Source organism: Puma concolor, chromosome D4 (genome assembly GCF_028749965.1).
Source record: "Puma concolor isolate L17-30 chromosome D4, mPumCon1.1.hap2, whole genome shotgun sequence".
Classification (NCBI taxonomy): domain Eukaryota; kingdom Metazoa; phylum Chordata; class Mammalia; order Carnivora; family Felidae; genus Puma; species Puma concolor.
The window spans coordinates 10,626,978-10,647,904 of record NC_141679.1 but is presented as its reverse complement, the minus strand read 5'-3'; the positions used below and the strand labels follow the sequence as shown (position 1 = coordinate 10,647,904).

The 20,927-nt window shown below is 44.3% G+C and overlaps 1 protein-coding gene and 2 long non-coding RNA genes across 12 annotated transcripts in view; 1 reads left to right on the top strand and 2 right to left on the bottom strand.

Moving 5' to 3' along the window:
• The window catches only part of KANK1 (KN motif and ankyrin repeat domains 1), a 214,717-nt gene that overhangs the window by 74,785 nt on the left and 119,005 nt on the right, over positions 1 to 20,927 (top strand). The window lies entirely within an intron of this gene.
• Positions 1 to 20,927, bottom strand: part of LOC112868730 (uncharacterized) — a 36,951-nt gene that overhangs the window by 11,860 nt on the left and 4,164 nt on the right. For 4 of the 6 annotated variants that reach the window (XR_015243432.1, XR_015243435.1, XR_015243433.1 and 1 more), the window contains exons 2-3: positions 8,031 to 8,196; positions 7,334 to 7,624 (exon numbers count right to left, since the gene is read on the bottom strand). This is a non-coding gene — a long non-coding RNA (uncharacterized LOC112868730). The remainder of the gene's footprint in view (positions 1 to 7,333; positions 7,625 to 8,030; positions 8,197 to 20,927) is intronic. The other 2 variants (XR_015243434.1, XR_003224333.2) reach the window with 1 other exon arrangement.
• Positions 1,625 to 2,891, bottom strand: LOC147574703 (uncharacterized). The gene is made up of 2 exons (XR_015243438.1): positions 2,182 to 2,891; positions 1,625 to 1,785 (listed from the first exon to the last, which is right to left on the bottom strand). It is a non-coding gene; the product is annotated as an uncharacterized LOC147574703 (long non-coding RNA).

The window sequence follows — 20,927 nt, the reverse complement described above, 5'->3', positions numbered from 1 at the left end:
GAAAGGAGAAATTCTTCTCCGTCCGTGGGAGTGAACATTAAGCAAAAACGTTTTCACTGGCTGATAGAACGCACAGGTTGCTTTCTGGGGAAAGGGGCTCACAGATTGGGGTGCTGTCGGGTTCTAAATTTTTTCACCATTCTGTCGTTCTCTTCTGCCTTTTTTTTTTTTTTTTTTTTTGTCGTTAGAATAGAAATCAGTGTAGGGTGGCCTGGGGCAGAGAGCACAGTGAGTCACAGGCTTCTGCCCTTCACACGGGCAGGCCGAAGTGAGCCGCTGACCACCCCGGCCTCTGATCTATGGCACTGCACCCCCCCCCAGAGAGCCGGAGGGGTTTCTGTAAGTGATGGGGACGCCGGGCTTGTGCAGAATGGCCCCTGCCAGGGTTTTGCACAGTGCCCACTTTATTGCACCAGAAAGGCAAGTTTCATTGCATAAGGGGACAATTTACGGCCATGGGCTTATCTCCTTGTTTTCACTCTTTATGTTTTTCTGCCTCTTAATAAAATGTGAAGTCACAAAGCAATTAAATAGTAGTGTAGTTTTCAGGCAGGAGGTGGAGAGAGGCTAACTGGGGGAAAGGCCAACATGATTGACAGAGGCTGACTGGAGATTTACATTGGGAATAACTCGTTCCTCAAAACTTTCTTCATTTCCTGGTGGGAAGTATGGGGTAAATCATCGACCAGGAGGGTAGATGATTAAAAGTGCAGGAGTTATGATTTCTTTTTGACTTTGTAAGTCTCTAAATCTAAACCTTAACGTGGAGTTCTCATTTTAGGAGCTCTCGAGGAAGTGATGGAAACCACTCGGCCAAGGATTGAGGTGAAGCAGAAACACTGTAAAAATCTCTCATTGCTAATAAGCTCGAGCTTGTTTATATTTTATGAAATGTCTTAAGATCCAGTGAAATGCAGTAGAGAATTCACGAGCCTTTTTCTTTTTTTATCCCTTAAACTCAGATCCACAAGGGTAGATATTTTTGGATTTTTAAAAATATCGAATGGGGTTTCATCCATGAGTGTCTAGAGTTTTTAAAATAGCATTAGTAGGGGCACCTGGGTGGCTCAGTCGGTTAAGCGTTTGACTTTGGTTCAGGTCAAGATCTCGCACTTTGTGGGTTCTAACCCTGTGTAGGTCTCTGTGCTGACAGCTCGGAGCCTGGAGCCTGCTTCAGATCCTGTGTCTCCTTCTCTCTGCCCCTCCCCCACTCACACTCTGTCTCTCAAAAATAAATAAACATTAAAAAATAGCATTAGTAATATTTAATCATGACATTTAAACTGAGCAAGAATGTGGACAATTGAACATAAAAATATGGAAGGGCACCTGGGTGGCTCAGTTGGTTAAGCGTCCGACTTTGGCTCAGGTCAGGATCTCATGGTTTGTGGGTTCCAGGCCTGCGTCGGGCTCTGTGCTGACAGCTCAGAGCCTGGAGCCTGCTTCGGATTCTGTGTTTCCCTCTCTCTCTGCCTCTACCCTGCTCATACTCTGTCTCTCTCTGTCTCTCTCTCTAAAATAAATAAACATTAAAAATAAATAAAAAAAGCATGGAGAGTTGAGACCCCCTGTGCCTTTATCCCAGCATCCTCCAACATATAAAAGAAACTCTTGATTTAGCCACTTTTTGTTGCTGATAACCTCTTTATTCTAATCAAGAGACTGGACAAGTAAAGGTACATGAGTTGAAGTTGTCCTTCTTTCTTATTCTTGAAACATTTTGACTTTAAGGAGTTTTGAAAGCTGCTTTTTGATCCGAAGTTCTCTTGTTTCCTAATAACCCCACTGAAATGGCCAAAGAAAATAGCTTAAATTAAAATGCAGTCCTCGGTCCCTGGTGAGAGAAAGAGTAATTTGACTCAGAGTTAATTTCTCTGACCCAGAAAATGAGGGGCTGAAGGGCCAGCGCTTTTTCTGGTGTGAATTCATCTTGCCGGGAGAGGGCTCGGAAGGGGAGACTTCTTGCCTTCCCAGGAGCACCCCTGTCCCATCCCTCCCCCCACCCTCCCCCCACCCCACATCACCCCCTAAAAAAGCATTGGAGCCATCCATCCCGTTTCTGTTGAGGGTGGGCCTCCTGATAGAGGACTCCCAGGAAGATTTGTACGGAGGGAACGGGGGAGTGTTCATTTCTAGACCTCGGTAAAAGGGTAACACGCGGCTTTTCTCGCAGCTCACTACATCTCTTCCGAGTCCCTGCCCAGGGTCCTGTGTGTGGATGGTGAAGCACCAAGTTCATTTCCTGTCCCTGTAAATAGAGGAGGGAGTGGGACCCCTTTGGATGTCCGTATCTGACCTCTCGGCTCTTGGGGGTGGGGGGGAGCTAACTGTCAGTCACTGGGTCATTTTGCCACCCCAGGGCCGGTGCTTGTTAACAGCCGCTGGTGTGTATGTGTCGTTGCCCCGGCAACAGTCCTTCATCCATCCAGAGTGTGGCGGGGTGGGTGTCTGGATGCAGAAAACGCCCATGTGCTCTGGGGCTGCTCATTCTTCCAGGGAAAGGTAACTCACTGGGGAATTAGTGTTTGGGTCTTAGCTGTGTATTATTTCTTTTCAACTCTGTTTGTTTTTAATGACTCCCAATGCTCGTAACAGAGAAGTGAATCATTTAAAAATGAACAGGGGCACCTAGGTGGCTCAGTCGGTTGAGCATCCTACTCTTGGTTTCGGCTCAGGTCGTGATCTTCACGGTTCGTGAGTTTGAGCCCCGCATCCGGCTGTGTGCTGACAGCTCGGAGCCTCCTTGGAATTCTGTCTCTTCCTCTCTCTTTGCTCCTCCCCTTCTCTTGTGCTCTCCCTCTCTCTCAAATAAACTTTAAAAAATGAAAATAAAGAATAAAAACGAGCAGTTCAGTGGCATTTTAGTACATTCACAGCGTTGCATCGCTGTCCTCTCGAGTTTCTTTTTTTTTTTTTTAATTTTTTTTTTCAACATTTATTTATTTTTTGGGACAGAGAGAGACAGAGCATGAACGGGGGAGGGGCAGAGAGAGAGGGAGACACAGAATCGGAAGCAGGCTCCAGGCTCTGAGCCATCAGCCCAGAGCCCGACGCGGGGCTCAAACTCCCGGACCGCGAGATTGTGACCTGGCTGAAGTTGGACGCTTAACCGACTGCGCCACCCAGGCGCCCCTCGAGTTTCAAAACATTTTATTGCCCCAAGAAGAAACCCTGTACCCATTAACTCGCCTCCCTCAGCCTCTGGCAAGCATTCATCTGCTTTGTCTTTGAGTTGACGCATTCTGGATATGTCCTATAAATGGAATCCTAGAATATGTGACCTTTTGTGTCTGGCTTCTCTCACGTAGCATGTTTTCAAGGCTCATCCATGCTGTACCGTGTGGCTGAATAGTATTCTCTTCTATGGACGTGCCACAATTTTTTTCAATTCATTCACCTGGTGGACATTTGGGTTTTTTCCACCTTTTGATGCCTGTGAATAATGTTGCCGTGACCACGGGTATATAAGCATTTGGGTCCCCATTTTCAGTCCTTTGGTGGAATTGCTGGGTCATAGGCAAATGCTTTTTGACTTTTTTGGGAAACCGTCAAACTGTTTTTCCCCAGGAACTGAACCATTTACATTCCCACCAACAGTGCATAACTTTAAGTTGTTTCACTTCCTTACCAACACGTGCTGTTTCTCCTTCTTTGTCTTTAGCCATCCTTGTGATTAGCAAGTAGCACTTCATTGTTGTTGTGATTTACCTGTCCCCAATGACAAATGACATTGGTCATCTTTTCGTGTACTTACTGACCATTTGTGTATCTTTGGAAAAATGTCCATTTCTCCTTCCCATCCCCCAGTGGGATCCTTGGCCCATTTTTAATTTGGTCTGTCTTTAAAATAAATGGGGTTGTCTTTTTGTTGTTGAGTTGTAAGAGTTCTTTGTATATCCTGGATGCTAGACCCTTCTCGGATACACGATTTGCAGGCATTTTCTTCCGTTCTTTTCTTTGCACTCTCTTGGTGATGTCCTTTGGACACACACAAGTTTTTATATTTTGATGAAGTTCAAGTTATTTATTTTTTCTTCGGTTGCTCATGCCGACTTCCTGATCCCTGTATTTTCGTCTACGGATTTTATGTTTTTCTCTCTAAATTCAGTCTATTAATCCATTTTGATTTAATTTTCATAAGGTGAGAGGTCAGGGTCCAACTTGATTCTCTTGTATGTGGGTATCTAGTAGTTCCATTTATTGAAAGGATTCTCTATCCCCAATTGAGTGGCCTTTTCACACTTAAAAAAAATATGAATTGGTCACGTCGGGTTTATTTTTGGACCCCTTAGGTTTTTTTCCATTAGTCTGTCTGTCTATCCTTGTGTCCATTTATACTGTTAGGGTTACTGTAGCTTGTAGTAAGTTTTGAAATTGGAAAATGTGAATCTTCCAAATTTTTTCTTTTTCAACATCGCTTTGAATAGTCAGGGCCCCTTGTAGTTCCATATGAACTTAAACATCAACTTTTCTATTTCTGCAAAAAAAAAAAAAGAAAAAAGAAGAAGAAGAAATAGGCTATTGGAATTTTGATAGAGATTGCACAGAATCTGTAGATGGTTTTTCATAGTATTGTCATCTTGACAATATTAAGTTTTCCAATTCGTGAACACATGATGTCTTGCCATTTAGTTATATCTGTCCTAACTTATTTCAGCATTGGTATATAGTTTCAGGGTACAAGTGTTTTGCCTCCATTAAATTTATTCTTAGGTATTTTATTCTTTGGGCGCAGCTGCAAATGAAATTGTCTCTTTGATTTCCTTTTCAGATTGTCTCTTCCTGGTATATAGAAACACAGCTGCCTATATGTTATTTTTATTTAGCAAATATTTAACGTTAAAAAAAATCTCTTCTGGTTCTTTTAAAAATGAAGTAAGAACCCCAGTATCCCCCTATATATTCCTGTTTAGTTTGATGGACATCCTTCCATATATTTTCTGTACATATACATGCAAATAAACTTTGTTCCTTTGAGTAGACTCATAATATACTTTGCCTCCATTTGAACTTACATATAGATGATGAATATCTTTCTACATCACTACATCTAGATTTACATTTTTCCTTTCAAATGCCGCAGAGTATCCTGTTGTACAGATGTTCTGTACTTTAAGAGTGTTCTTGTAATTTTTTTTAATGTTTGTTCATTTTTGAGAGAGACATAGCACGAGCAGGGGAGGGGCAGAGAGAGAGAGAGGGAGATAGAGAATCTGAAGCAGGTTCCAGGCTCCGAGCTGTCAGCGCAGAGCCTGACGTGGGGCTCTAACCCACAAACCGTGAGATCATGACCTGAGCCAAAGTCAGACGTTTAACCTGCCGAGCCACCCAGGTACCCCAAGAAGGTTCTTTTAATGAACATTTGGTGCGATGTCAGTGTGACGTCAGCAGATGGTGTGATGTTTTCTATTATAAACAATCTAGCAATGAAGTCTTGTGCCTGTATCCATACATACTTATGTGAGTATGTCTTGAAGGTAGTTTCCCATAAGTAGAATTGCTGAAGCAAAAAATAGGCACATAGTATCTTTTGGTGGACAGGGAGAGATTTTGTTTTTATAGTGTTTATTATGGGCATAGATGCTACCTACTCTTATCTAAGAACATCACAGTGAGTAAATGCTTGGAGAAAAATGTAAAAATGAGGGTGCGTCTAACCGTTCTTTTTTCTAGCGCTACCTGGTAACCTATCATCTAAATAAAATGTAAATAATAAAATCCTTTTGGGTATGCGCTATGTAAACAAGGTGTTTTTAAATGCGTTGTTAGCCCAGCTTAATGTTGTTAGGGAAGAAAGCAACTGATAGCACATAGGTGCCTTCTGGGCTTTTCTCTCTCCTGCCTGCTGTACACCTCACCCCCCTCCTAATCTATCTTTCATTATCCACACCCCTCCCCCTAATTGCTGGTAATCACTCCAAAAGTTCTTTTGCTTGGTGACAGATACTGTGAACACCCAGTGTTCTCTTTTCTGGCACTGTCCAGGAAAGACCAGCTTGAGAATTTGCTCACATGTTCCGAAGGTAGAGACTTTGTTTTGTTCAAGTCTAACTGGAAAGTTTAGCTAAACCCCAGAAGGCAGACCACATCCATTTTGGGGTAGGGTCACCTGTTCTTCGGTGTCTCAGTCTCCCGTCTTACACCTTCCTGTGCTTTGCTGTGGTTGACTAAGAAAAGCAGAGGAAGATGCTTCTGTAAAAGCCCCAAAGAAAAAGAAGTCAAATAGGGGCACCTGGGTGGTCCAGTCGGTTCAGCATCTGACTTGGCTCAGGTTGTGATCTCGCGGTTTGAGGGTTCGAGCCCCACGTCGGGCTCTGTGCTGACAGCTCAGAGCCTGGAGCCTGCTTCGGGTTCTGTGTCTCCCTCTCTCTCTCTGCCCCTCCCCTACTCGTGCTCTGTCTGTCTGTCTCTCAAAAATAAAATAAACGTTAAAAATTTTTTTAGACAAAGGAAGTCAAATGGAAGTGAGGAATAAGAGTAACCTCAGTTGCTTTCCTTTTCCATCTGTTTTTCAAAAAGGTTTTATTTTGAAATAATTTTAGACTTGGAGAAAAGTTGCAAAGTGAGTACAGAGTTCACGTGTGCCCTTCAGCCAGCTTCTTTGAATGTATGACTAGAATGTATGATGACAATCAGGACTTCTAAGTTGTTACCCTACTTGTAGCTATGCTATAGGCTTTGTCAGCTTCCCACCCAGTTTTCTACTCCTATCCTGTTTCTTTTCTAGGATTCAGTCCAGGATCCACATTGGATTTAGTTGTTCTGCCTCCTTAGATTTCTACAGTTCGCCAGTCTTACCCTGTTTTTCATGATCTTGGTATTTTTGAACAGTACTGGTCATTATTATTATTATTTTAATGTTTATTTTGGAAGGAGAGAGGAACAGAGAGCAAGCAGGGGAGAGGCAGAGAGAGAGAGAGAGAGAGAGAGGGAAACACAGAATCCAAAGCAGGTTCCAGTCTCAAAGCTGTCAGCACAGAGCCCGACACAGGGCTCGAACTCACGAACCGTGACATCATGACCTGAGCCGAAGTCAGATGCTTGACTGACTGAGCCACCCAAGAGCCCCCGGTCAGTTATTTTGTTGAACGAAATTTCCTAAATTTGGGGGTTTGCTGATGTTTTCTAATATTTGCTTGTGAGGCTATGCATTTTGGGAAGAAGACCACACAAGTGATGATGCTTCCTTTCCAGTGAGTGGTTACTTGATGTCCCTTTTCCTTATTGGTGGTGATGATAATCTTGACCACTTGATTCAGGTGTCTCCTGGGTTTCTCCATTCTAAAGTTGCTCTTGTAATTGGTAAATTAGTCTTTTTGTAAGTAATAAATACCTTGGGGGTCAGCTCCTTTGAGACTGTGCAAAGGCCTTGCTTCTCCTCAAGCTTCCTGTCACTGACTTCAGCATCCGTCGTAGATCCTGAGTGGGACCTTAACTGACTCAGCCACCCAGGCACCCCTCTTTCATCTGTTTTAAAATGAGCTCTTCCCTCGTGAGCACGGTTGTGGTTGTGGCAGGCCTGAAACCTGATCTTGACTCCGCTGGGCAGTTAGTCATTTCGGTGTCAAATCATTTTGACCAGATCATTTAATGGTGGTTCATTAAAATCACTGCACATAGAGACCTGTAGACAAGTAGGGATTTTGCCTGTAAATGGAACAGGTTAACTTTTTTTGTGGAAAAACATTCTAACATTGAAAGGCCGGTGTTAGTGTCCTAACATTCCTAACATTCCTCAAATAATCTCTCAAGGATTTTGGACTCTCACTTTTAGCCCATGCCATATTTTAAGGTTAATATGAATAACTTTTGGTCCTTATGTTAATTATAGAGAGTAAATGCTACTTAATGTATTCTTATTAATGAGTGTTTTCCTCAATGTCTAAGTGCAGATTGATTATCCTATAATAAGTTATTTTTGCATACACATTATGTGGCACAAGACTTTTGATAAGTTAGTTATGTCCTTATAATGTTATTTATGAAATCTTATAGTCAGAAGCCATTGGTAAAATATCTTTATTACTCACGAGCTTTGAGGGCCTCTTTTCCTTGGAGAGCCGGTATACTTTCTTGGCTGCTTTTAATTCTTTCAAAATAGAGCTCGCCTAGATGAGATTCCAGAGTGACTTCTGTTTTCCTCTGTAATTTTTCATATTTCTGTGACCACATCCCAGCTCTTGTGGCCAGCAGTGTCTGTGAAAACAAAGCATGAAGTCAAAGCACATTCCACAGGTGATTGGTGGGATTATAATAGTTACAAAGTGTATTCATCTCCAGCGATAAGGATCTGCCTGAGCATTTTGCTCTAGTTCAAAGCTCACTCTTGGGTCTTACCACCTGTTTCTTGTATGTATGTTCCTCTTTCGAAATAGAGATGGAAGAAGAGTGGCTGTATATCAGAATTTAAGAAGGTCATTCTTTTTCAAGGGCTTTTGCCTTTCGACTTGGACCTTTTGTAAGAAATTTCCGTATTCTTCTCACCCCTGATACCCTTGAATTTGGGAGTGGGGTTAGGTGCGATTTGGTACAAACCCCAGCTGGCCAGTTAAAGCCCAGTGTGGTAATGTTTTGAAAATATGCCTGGCTGACTCTGATCTCTAAATGTGCAGATTATCTTTGCAGCAATAAGATATCTTGAAGAGCTTCAACTAGTTTTGATAACTAATCATTACATTCTTCAGCCAGAACATTTTGCTAAGAATAGCTCGTGTGCCTTGCATCCAGTTTGTTTGTTTGTTTGTTTATTAAAAATATTTTTTAACGTTTATTTTTGAGAGAGAGAGAGAGAGAGAGAGAGAGCGAGCGAGCGCACAAGCGGGGGAGGGGCAGAGAGAAGGAGACATAGAATTAGAAGCAGAGGCTCCAGGCTTCGAGCTGTCAGCACAGAGCCCGACATGGGGCTCGAACTCACAAACTGTGAGATCATGACCTGAGCAGAAGTCAGATGCTTAACAGACCGAGCCACCCAGGCGCCCTTGTTTTGCATCCAGTTGAAAGGTTAGGAGCGTAAGATTGTAACTGTAGCCCTAGTTGTGTGGAGAGACGCCACATTCACATGTGGTATTTCTTTACTCTTTATAGTTGCTGCATTAATCATCTTTACCTTTCCCTCATTCTAGAACAGGAATATTTTACCTACCATATTAATAATTTTTCTGTGCCCTACTATTAATTAAAATAAAAAGTGGACTAAACTTTCTCTTTTAAAAATTCCACCTTATTATGCTTAATTTTTCTTTCTTTTTTTTTTTTTTTTTTATTCATTAAGTCATGGTTGAGGTGAGCAGCATGTCACTGGCCCTTTGAATTTCGCAAAAAGCTTTCTCCTATAGGATCTTGACTTTCAGGTACCAATTCATAGATGCTCTAGTGCCTAGAGTAACAGAGCTAACATTCAAAGCACGAAACATGTTCTCTGGTTCTCTCTTCCCTGGAGACATGGGGAATATTAATAGTGATGTCAGTCATTCATAACCATTTATTGAACCAGCACTGTGTGCCAGGCAGTGTGGGGGATAGTTTTCAAATAGCATCTCATTTGCTCTTAATAGAAACCTCCCAATATTTCAGAAACAGAACCCAGTGCTTGAAACGTGAAATGACTCATCCAGGATTACATAGTGAGTAGACCCGAGAACGGCTTGGATTATTGTCTCAGGTCACTGCTCATCCCACACAGCATTCTGTGACTGTCCTCATGTCGCTAAAGAGGAGAATGCCTTCAGGGTTGCCATTCTTAATTTTTTTAATGTTTGTTTATTTCTGAGAGAGAGAGAGCGAGCACGAGCGAGCGAGCAGGGGAGGGGCAGAGAGAGAGGGAGACACAGAATCCGAAGCAGGCTCCAGGCTCTGAGCTGTCAGCACAGAGCCCGATGCGGGGCTTGAACCCACAAAGTATGAGATCATGACGTGATCCCAAGTCCGACGCTCATCAGACTGAGCTACCCACGTGCCCCTCAAAATCTCTTTAAATTTTGAAAAACATTTCAGATGATTTTGAAAAAAATGACTTTTAAGGTTAGTTTTTTGGGGGCTCAGCTATTGTCACACCTTTGGTTTCTGGAAATAAAATTCAAGATAGGAGGAGAGGAAATTGCTCCCAGATGGTGCCATCATGCCTTTTCTTGAAGCTGAATACAACTTCTCTCTTAGGCTTTCTTGCTTTACTGTGAGTAGAAGCTTGAGGCTTTGGGCTGGTGGAGTATATTTAACAGCAGAAAAGATAAGCACTTAAACACTAAACTTCACAGTGTATAGACCTTGGGGATGAGTCACTGGAAGCTGCCTTGACCTTTCGTGCCGGTGCTCCTACTTCACCCGCACCCGGCAACAGTGTGTGGAATTTGGATTCAGGAAGCCTGGAAGATAGTGCAAGTGGGATCTTAGCTGGAAGAAATAAAAAGCCCTAACTTGAACCTCCCTTGTATCTACCCTTCCTACATCTCTAAGATGTGAGCTTGTGATTATACTGGGCTCATGATGAGATCATCCTTGGAAGAAGGAAGTCCTGAGAAAGGAGGAGGGTGGATTTTCATCCAGCAGGTGATTAAAAACCTGCTTTACAAGTTCAGGAAAAGTTGGGGTCATAGGTGTTGGGCTTAAGATGCATTAGGGTTTTGCTGGGTAACGAATGGATGATTTGGGGCTTCAAGGAGCTATCCAGCTTCTGTAGTCTGAAAGTACCCTTCTTAGGCTAAAAAGAGACACGGTGGAAATTATTAACACAGCAATCACAGATAACTTGAGCACTAAAAGACACTATTTGGCTATTGGGTTTGAGTATAAAGTAACCATGTGGCTTTCGTGTGAGTGATGGCTTAGACGACGTGACAGAAAACTGTCAGCCTTCTCTATTTAACGTGCATGCCTCCGAAGTGGGTAACAGGGCCACTCACAACTGATGTTTTGTTACTCTGTTATTCTAACCACTGAAGAAAAGGCTGTGATGGTAAGAAGCAGTAAGGTCCTGGTCTCTTTTGTTGCTGATGGGAAGTTATTTTGTTACCACCTTGTCTCTTAAATCACACTTCAGGAAGTGACTAGAAATTGCGGGAGAAAGATGGTTATAATGATATATGCGCCATGTGCAGACTCTTAAAATTTTGGGGGGGGTGGGGATTGGCATAAGTAGAAAACACTGGAGTGAGCTTTCCTGAAGTCAGAGGCATTCTGACATGGGAGACCTCTTGTCACTAGTATTTCCTTCCTCCCCTCCCTCCCTCCCTCCCTCCCTCCCTCCCTCCCTTCCTTCCTTCCTTCTTTCCTTCCTTCCTTCTTTCATTCATTCATTCACTCACTCACAGTGTATTTATTTTGAGGGAGACAGAGACAGTGTGAGCAGGGGAGGGACAGAGAGAGGGGGAAAGGGAAGCCCAAGAAGCAGGCTCCACACTATTAGCACAGAACCCAATGTGGGGCTCAAACCCGCAAACCACGAGATCACGATCTGAGTCAAAACCAAGATCCGGACGCTCAGCCAACCGAGCCACCCAGGTGTCCCAGAATTTCCTTGTTTGAGCGCATTTGGGTGCCCTGACCCCGGTGCAGTGAGACATCCCCGTGTTGGTGGAAGGAGACTGGATTGTGCTCCTTTCCCCATGCAGGGACGGGGGGAGGGGGCCCAGAGAATGGGCACTTGTGGAATGACAGAGACCACTTTCCCTCCACACTCTTGTGGCTCTCCTCCCTGTTCTTTGACTTGTTGGCGCTCCTTGACTTGACCTCTCATTCCTTTTTACTAAATCCACTCCTTTTCACAAATCCAGGGTCACAGAGGTCAGCTTTGAGGGTAAGGCTTTCTGGATGGTTTGACTTGGTTTCAGAAAGGGTGTGTTTCACCGGGTACGAACAGCTAGCAAAGCTTCTCTAAGTCTGTTTTCAAGAATTGGGACTAAAACAACAATGTTACATTAGAGTGAAGAAGGTCCCCAGGCATTGGGAGTGGTATTTGATGATGTCTAACGTAGTAAGGCTCTTTTGGCGACATATTTAACGCGGGAGAATTTAAGATGTCATGTGATACTATGAATGTAGGCTAAAAATGCTACTTCTTGTCAAGTTTACTTATTTAACTTCAAATTACCTTGTAAAGGTGCATCCAGACATTTTTAGAATTGGAGGCATGGTTCATATTCTGTTTGTGTATTTTTTTTTTCTGTAAAGTATTGTACGATCTGAACATTTCCACAAACGGGCAGAAGTCATCTAGCGGTTGTCTTTATGAGGAACATAATACCCCATTGTGTTGATGCACCGTGGTTCTTGCGAAGCTGTCCCCTGATGTTGGGTGTTCAGTCTGTTTCTAGTTTTCTCTCTTATAAATATGAAGGGACGTATAGAAAGGGCCGTTCTTGGGGCGCCTGGGTGGCGCAGTCGGTTAAGCGTCCGACTTCAGCCAGGTCACAATCTCGTGGTCCGGGAGTTCGAGCCCCGCATCAGGCTCTGGGCTGATGGCTCGGAGCCTGGAGCCTGTTTCCGATTCTGTGTCTCCCTCTCTCTCTGCCCCTCCCCCGTTCATGCTCTGTCTCTCTCTGTCCCAAAAATAAATAAAAAACGTTGAAAAAAAAATTTAAAAAAAGAAAGGGCCGTTCTTGCTATGGTAATCGTGGCGTGTCTGCCCCAGTCTGTGCCCAATATGACATCAGACACTTTGGCAAGTGAAACAAAGACCAGTGGGGCACAGGGAGCCGTAGGAGATGAGAGGCGTGAGGGATGCTTTCTGTCCAGTGTGATCAAGGAAGGCTGCATGGAAGGAGGGACATTTGATCCTGGGTCTTGAACAACAGGCAGTAGTGAGAATGGTCAATCTAGGGAAATTGAACTCCCAAGTAGCAGGGAGAGCAATTTCAGAGTGTTAGGGCAGAAGTGTGTTGGATCCATCTGTTAGAGTCCAAAATACGTTTCACTAGAAAATACTCAGTTACACGTATGTGTCCTAATATGTTTTGGAAAAAAGTATATATTACTATTTTTTTTTTTTTTATAGGAAAGTAGGTCGCTAGAGGCTTAACTCCTATCACTTTTTGATCTACCCTAATGGCGATTCTGTAGACCAGTCATAGGAGGGCGTCTTAATATCTGATTTCCAGGTGAGGAAAGGGAGGCACTGAAGTGTGGTCTTCCCCACAAAATACAGGAAGTCATCAACAGATGTACAAGCGAACTGCAGCTCGCTGATTTATTCATGCTTAGACCAAGCATCTTGGCCGAAGATGTTAAGTGCTCGATGGGCCATTAATGGAACAAAAGCTAGAGGTGGGGGGAGAGACCAGATAATGCATACCTGGGAATGCCAGGCCTTAGGAAAACTCTGGAGTTAAAAAAAAAAAAAAAAAAAAGGGATCAGATTTACCAAGGAAGTGAATGGGATGGTGCGGTCTAGTGATGGTGAGCATAGTGACAGGGGAAAGGAAGGGGTGGGAAAGGAGTCTCGCTGGTGGCCACCTCTCCCTTAGTGCTTTGAAATATGGGGAAATGAGCTCTCTTACTCAAGAGAGCCGCTGTGCCCGGAACGGTTTGGTGAGTGGGTGCATTCCTGGTGAGAGTGATTTTATTATGGGGTAGGCAGTGACTAGGATGAGAGAGAAGTGGTAAGGAGATTAACTTGTCTCCATGCCCCAGATGACACTTGGGGCAGCACCAGGTCTCTCTGTGCTACATGGGCCCTGTGTCCTCGCACCCTTCCTGTAAAGCGGGTGCTCGTTAAACCAGCTTTGCCGTATGCTGGATTCCAGCTCTGGCTTTTACCACTCAGCCGATTTTATCAAACTAGCACGAGCGTGTTTTCCTCTTGAAAAGACCAGAACGGGAGGGAAAAAAAACCTCGTTGCTACCCCCCACATATGTCATATTGAATCTCATATGAGGAATGTTTAATTGAAATATGTTTGAATGGATTTAAACACGTTGTCTAAAAAGTTTGAAAACTAAAAATGTCAGAGGCAAAAGTAAGTTATTGCTTTCATGTGACCACAGCAGCTGGAAAGGAGAACCAGAATTAGGGCTTAATGTGTGTTCGGTGAACTCAGCACATGTATGTCGAGCACCTGCTCTCGCGGTGTTGATGTTCTGGTGGATTTGGACGACCTACAACCTGCTTTTGCGTGGTTTTAGAAACTTCAGAAGAAACTAGTGAAATACAGTGGTTCGCTCCTATTTTCGTTTTGGAACGTTTTATGCCCACGGAACACTTGGGGGCTACCACGTACATTCCAATTTTATGAGTTTTCCTGGGTCATCCTCTAAAACTGGCTCTTGGACTGGTCGTTCGTGAATGAATGGCACCCTCTTTCGCCTTCCTTAATTCCTCTGCGTGCTGTTGGGTCATTCGGAATGGCACTGAGGGTTACATCTGGCATTTCATAATCCATGTGAAGACAGATGGCTAAGCACTCAACACAGGCTCGATTGGGTACCTCTCTCCTGGGCTTGTTGGTTCTTGTACAGATTCCTGCTTCCACCCAGTTCCAAGGCCAGCTGCACATACGTGCCTCACCCCCGTCCAGGAGGCCAGCCTTGTTGTCTTCACCAAGCCCAGAAGCAGAGTTCTAGAAAAATAGTGCTGTAAGAACCTCCATAAACTTCTTGTTCTCCCAACTTAGAGGGCAGGAACAGAATGTCACGGTAGGGGTTTCAAGGATCTTTAGGCCAAGAAGCAGCACTGAAATGGGCGTAGGGTTGAAATGAGGCTGATCTCTAGAAAACACCAGGAAAACCCTCTTGCACGTTCTTGCCACCCTCTCCGGCTTGTGTGTATGCCACATTTGTTTTCCCTCTGGAAACCTGTGTTTGTGTCTGGGTATGTGTGCTCATAACTTATTCACTACCATGGAACCTTTGAAGGCAAGAGCATAAACTTTCAGGATTGTCACATGAGTGACTTTATTTGATGGTTATCTTGTGACCGTAGAACAATTTTCCTTTATTAATATGTACGTATTCTCTTCAAGACATAAATACCTTTATTGACCCATGTTACATGTAGAAAAATGTCATTGTTTCCGAGCACAAGAGATCAGGAAGGTCAGCGTGAGAGCGTGTGCATGAGGGCACCATCAAGACGGTTGACGTGAATGAGGCGGGCTCTGTCTGCACGTGTCTCCTTCAGGACTAGGACATCACCCAGGCCGACTGGGTCCTCTGTCTTGGTTCAAGCCAAAGGGGTAAACAGACATGATAAATAATTCACAAAAGGTTATCAGTCTTTAGGGTGTGGCTGTTGAACCACACCTGAGAAGCTCCCTAGATGAAGCCAACTCGTCAAGTTACTCAAGGGCCTCCACCCCAGTTGATGGCCCAGATTGTCTCCAAGGGAGTGAACTGCACTGGTGTTAAGATGTTCAGTGGGATAATGGATGCATTCATACCCTTCGCTTCAGTTCAGCGTTTTCTTGGATGGAACCATGGGAAAGAACACATGAGCACACACTCACGCTTCTTGTTAGCTTTCTGGGTCACGGCTGGCCTCCCGCTGTCCTTGCCCAGCTACCTTTCGTGACCTGAGCCTTTTTAAGATGGTTGAAAATGCTTATGTTCTGAAAACCCAAAGGGAAGAAAACTTGACTCCTACCCCTTCAGAAAGTTGGCCGCAACAGTGAATTAAAATTTAAAAGATGGACTGTCCACACATACAGCATTTGGTCTTGACCAGAGGAAATTCACCATGTTATTAAACTGATAATTAGGGTGGTGTTATGATGCCACTGCACTGTTTTAATTTGGGAAGTACTTTGATAAGTTTATGGCTTATGCATTTTAGGGGTGTGTTTGTGAATCCTTGCAATCTCAAGTCCATTTTACTTTTTATTTTTTTTTAACTTTTTTTATTGTTTTTATTTCTTTTTGAGAGAGACAGAGACAGAGCATGAACAGGGGAGGGGCAGAGAGAGAGGGAGGCACAGAATCTGAAGCAGGCTCCAGGCTCTGAGCCGTCAGCACGGAGCCTGACGTGGGGCTCGAACTCACGAACCGTGAGATCATGACCTGAGCTGAAGTCGGACGCTCAACCTACTGAGCCACCCAGGCACCCCTCTCAAGTCCATTTTAAAGAGATTGAGTAGATATTGATGCTGCTACCATTTTTGTCTTTTAACCCATTGGTGGTACTTTCATTTCTTTTAGTAGACTCCCGTAAAATTTAGGAAAGCTTATAAATTCCACTTGGGTTAACTCTAAATGAAGGAGAAGTAGGTCTGTATCTTAGTTTGGAATCGGGGCAAAATTAATTTTCCTCAGACTCCTGGTTAGCAAGTATTTTGTATTGATTTGTTAAAACCAACAAGATCTTTTCAAATTACTTACAGATTTTGTCTCTCATGTAAACATGTTTTCATCTTACGTGTTTTAGTTTTCATTTTATTTATGTGGCGTATTTCGAATGCTTTTACTTAAGGTGCCTCAGTTTACCGACTCTTTGACAAAGCCTCTGCGGTAATAATAAATAATGTTGAATCACATTAATGTGCTATGATTTGTGAACCATCTTCCTAATGTTAAAAATGTTAATTATGTCTAATTCTTTGATACTTTAGACACCATGACAGTAAAACCTTATTTCCTTGGGATAAATTCACAGAAATAACTAGGTCAAAAGCACGAACGTGATTTGAATTAGTTAAGGTGTTTATAATTATCCAAAGACGGTTTCTAGATTATAAAAGCAGTTACGGGATCACCCTAATAAGGTAGAATGGTAGAGACGTATATAAAGTTAAGATGCTTCCAAAGGGAGCCACGGTGAGCCCTTAAGCAAAGGTTATGTGCGGCGAGAAAAGATGGTCCTGATGAGTGGAATGATCAAGAAGTGGTGACCGTAGGAGGTATTTAAAAACTAAAAGGGGCGCCTGGGTGGCGCAGTCGGTTAAGCGGCCGACTTCAGCCAGGTCACGATCTCGCGGTCCGTGAGTTCGAGCCCCGCGTCGGGCTCTGGGCTGATGGCTCGGAGCCTGGAGCCTGTTTCTGATTCTGTGTCTCCCTCTCTCTCTGCCCCTCCCCCGTTCATGCTCTGTGTCTCTCTCTGTCCCAAAAATAAATAAACGTTGAAAAAAAAAAATTAAAAAAAAAAAAAAAAAAACTAAAGTACCAGTTTGTCCTATTTCAGAAAACGGAATCCAGGCAGTTCCCTCTTCGGAGACGTTACCCATTGTTGGTTTTCTGTAGCTGCTGGTTGGACACAGTGCAGCTTCCTGTACTAGTGGTGTTGATGCCCACTTGACTGTGTTCAAGAGGTGGCTGGAGGCAGCAGGCCCCAGCGCTCCTGGGTGTAAGGGCCATTGAAGAATCCCTTCAGATAAGAGAGGAATTGGATACCCAAGGCCCAAGAGCACTGACCGGACAGAAAGCTGGGGGGTGGGCGTGGGAGGAGCAGTTCAGTTGTGTTTAGGGAAAAACACGCTCCTGGCTACACGTCCGTGACCCGGGTGTCTTTGACATTTGATTGCATCTTCTGGACCCATAGGTAGAAATCACGTTTGACGTCTTTTCCATCTTTCTAGGAAATGTGGCTGAGCAAAGGGAAAGAAACCAATATATAAGACTGCTTTTAGGACTGCTTTTTACAACTGTTCATTTCCTCTGTCTGCTTACAGGAGAATAGTACCGTGGTGTTCTCCCATTTGTTTTTCTTTCTTTTTCTTTTTGTTGAATTGTTTTGGATCTTTTGCCTTTGAAAGGAGGTATCTTCTATGCCCCATATGTGTTCACTTACTTTGCTACCCTGGCCTGAGTATAAGTAGCTTACTGCCACTCTGTCCCCCAGCCCTGTCTCCATCCCCACACCTGAAGGGAAGGTTGGCCTGACATGTGTGGTGGTTTTTTGGCCTTTGGAGATGTTGGCTGTCAGTCCCCAGAGTTTGATTTGCTAGCACTGGGCCCAGTCCACAGCTTTCTACCTGTAAAAACAGTAGGTAAACTAGAGAATCTTTTGGTAAAACAGCTGTTACTGAACCAAGTCCTGCTTCCTGGGCCGGCTTCCTCACCCCCTCTGCCTTAGTTTCCAACTTATAAAACTGGGTGTCTGGACTTACCTTCCAGATTCTATCTAGGACATAGAGAGGAAGAGGTGGGGGCTTCAGGTGATGACTAAAATTGGAATAAAAGCCATGAGATGTTGTGTCCTCTGTCCTCAGCCTGCACAGAGGCTGAATTGCAAACAGAAGCCACGAAAAAAGTTCTTCCCTTCAGCTTTTAATGAAAGAGAGAGTCTATCTCATCAGATAGGAGTCAAGTCTCAAATTCAGAACCTTGGATACTGATTCTCTGACCTTCAGATTCCCTTTCCGAGGCATTTTTGATAGTTTATCTTCGCAGTAAGTTTTCATTTATCCCCCTCATCTTTACCATCTAACTTGGTGTGCACCTGTCCATAGAAAACTACGATGTTGGAAAATAACACCTGCCTTTATTTGTATAACAAACACGCATATTGCCTATACTACCTCCCACCCCCACCCCCCACCCCCCTACGCTCTGCTTTGCTAACAGGATATCAGGCGTTGTGCTGTGCTTTGGGCAGTTCTCGAGAAAATACAGATGTTGTGACTCTTGGGTGTAGGATGGAGAATGTAATTTTTACAGTCTCTGTTGTTGTTGGTTTGGTTGGTTTGGTTTTTTTTACAAGCCAATTATTAGAAATAAGAAAGGGAATTTCAGTACCAAGTCTGAGATGTCCCAGTGATGAACTCTCACGGGGCATCAGTGTGGAGGCAACGGCGTTGGAATGCAGTTGAGCAGCACGTAGGCCAGAGTTGGAGATAAGCACGGTATACGCCTGGGCGGTGATAAGCTAACCAGTCCCTCCAATGTGGTTCTTGAGAGAGGAGGGAAAGCCTTTGGGATTGGGGATTATCTTCATGCACATTGCTGTAACAGTTTCTATTCTGCCTCCCAACAAGCTTTTGCATTTAAAACCAAAACAAAAACCCTTTCATATAAATGCTGTAAGTTGGAATACATAGACCATTTACTTAGGGAAGGGGCAAGGTGTGAACACGGTGAGACACGGTCGATTTGTGGGATGGGAATTAAGGCAGTGCCTTCAGTTGAAGAAACTGTGGGAATTTAGCCTGAAATCCCAAGGAGAAGACACCTTACAAGGCCATCCTGGAATGTGAAGAGAATGGCAGTTATAAGCGAGCAGCGTCTTGGATGATGGCACTTAGTGTGAACCCCGCCTTAGCCCGTCAGCAGTTCTGCTAATGAATGAACAAGAGGGAAGGGAGCCCCAAGGGTCCCAGAAGGCAGGAACCCCGCGGGCCCTGTGAAGTTGCCCTTCCCTTTGCTGACCTGTGGACCCAGCAGCGCGTGGCACGCAGAACGGCAACACTAGCGGACTTCGTTTATGTACCTCCCCAGTCTTGTTGTAGAAAACACTTCGTGGGGACTTAAAAAGGCATGCAAAATAAAATTGGAAATCCGTAGGTGAGGATCTTGGGACAGAGGGGAATAACAAGAAGAGGGAGTGAGGAAGGAAGGTAGGGACAGCATGTTCTGTGTCTTGTAAATAAGCTGGGAACGGACTGGGCTCCCGGGTGCCTAACAGCCGATGAGCAGATACGTAGCATACTACTTGGGAAGAGTGCGGGTGCCGCCCACACAGGGGACAGTGGCCGTGCTGTTGACATGCAGACCTGGACAGCCACTGCTGGGCAGAGAGCCGAGCCTGCATACTTTATGGGGAAAATGGAATTTGCCTCTGTGCTCATTTTTATTTATTTTTTCATATTTATTTTTGAGAGAGAGAGGGAGGGAGGAAGGGAGTTGAGGAGGGGTGGGAGGGGGTGGACAGAGGATCCGAAGTGGGCTCTGTGCTGACAGCAGAGAGCCTGATGTGGGGCTCGAGCTCATGAACCGCGAGATCGTGACCTGAGCCGAAGTCGGAGGCTTAACTGACTGAGCCACCCGGGGGCCCCATAAAATAAGGGATACTTTAAATGTTTTTAGGAACAGGCTATTTCTACTTCCTGTACCTGACCTTAAGAAAGCATGGGTCCGTGAGCTCTTAGATTTTTCCGACTTTCTGGTGTAAAAAGGACTGTGCTCACTAGATGGCAGTGTCAACAGCCCTTTGGGAAGTTGATTCTCCCCAGGAGTCTCCCCGAGGACTGAAAATCATAAAGGTAGGAAAGCCTTTTCATTGAACATTCAGGATCTCCTTTCTACACCCTTGGTGAGAAGGAATTTCTCTGTTTCCTCCTCCTCTCTTCTTTTTGGCCAGAGAGAAGGTGCTGTCTTTACTACTGCAGGCACATCCGGGAGGCCCAGAGGAGCACCTTTGGCAAGAAGCAAATTGCCCACCAGCGCGGTCAGCTCCGGTTTCCAGCCAGTGTCCCGGCTTGGACCCCCGCATGTCACAGGCCAGTAGTCCCAGTAGTTCTGGACCAGCTGCGGGCTAATGGTATCCCGAAAGGGTGCAATAATGTGTTTAGCACACGGGGATAATTGTTAGACCCTCGGTGCTTACTCTTACATCGTATCTAGCATCACTGCAATATAATCTCTCTCAGGAAATGTAATTTTGTTTTCTAATGATGTAAAAATCTGTTGCCCATTTGCTTCTTTGACGAGAGATTATATTCTCAGGTTTTTGTGTTTTTTTTAGTGAAAAAGGTAGTATTGTTTTAAAATCATAATGATAGGAAGTTAAAGGCCCTTGGTTGAGGTTTGGGGTTTTATTATAGTGTATCTCACGTAGCAAGTGTTAGAAAGACTGGTCTTTGTCTTATTCCTTGGGGTATTTTATTTATAGCAACTCTGCTGGTGTCCTGAGTAAGACAGTCGTGTGTTGTGTGGGACCGTCCCATGTGTTGTAGGGTGATCCGTGTCCCTGGCCGTTGTCCATGAAATGCCAGGAGCGTCCGTAGCCGCTGTGACCACCCGGTAACATACACGTCCCTGTGCCTCCCTAAGGGGGCAAGGCCGGGGAGGTG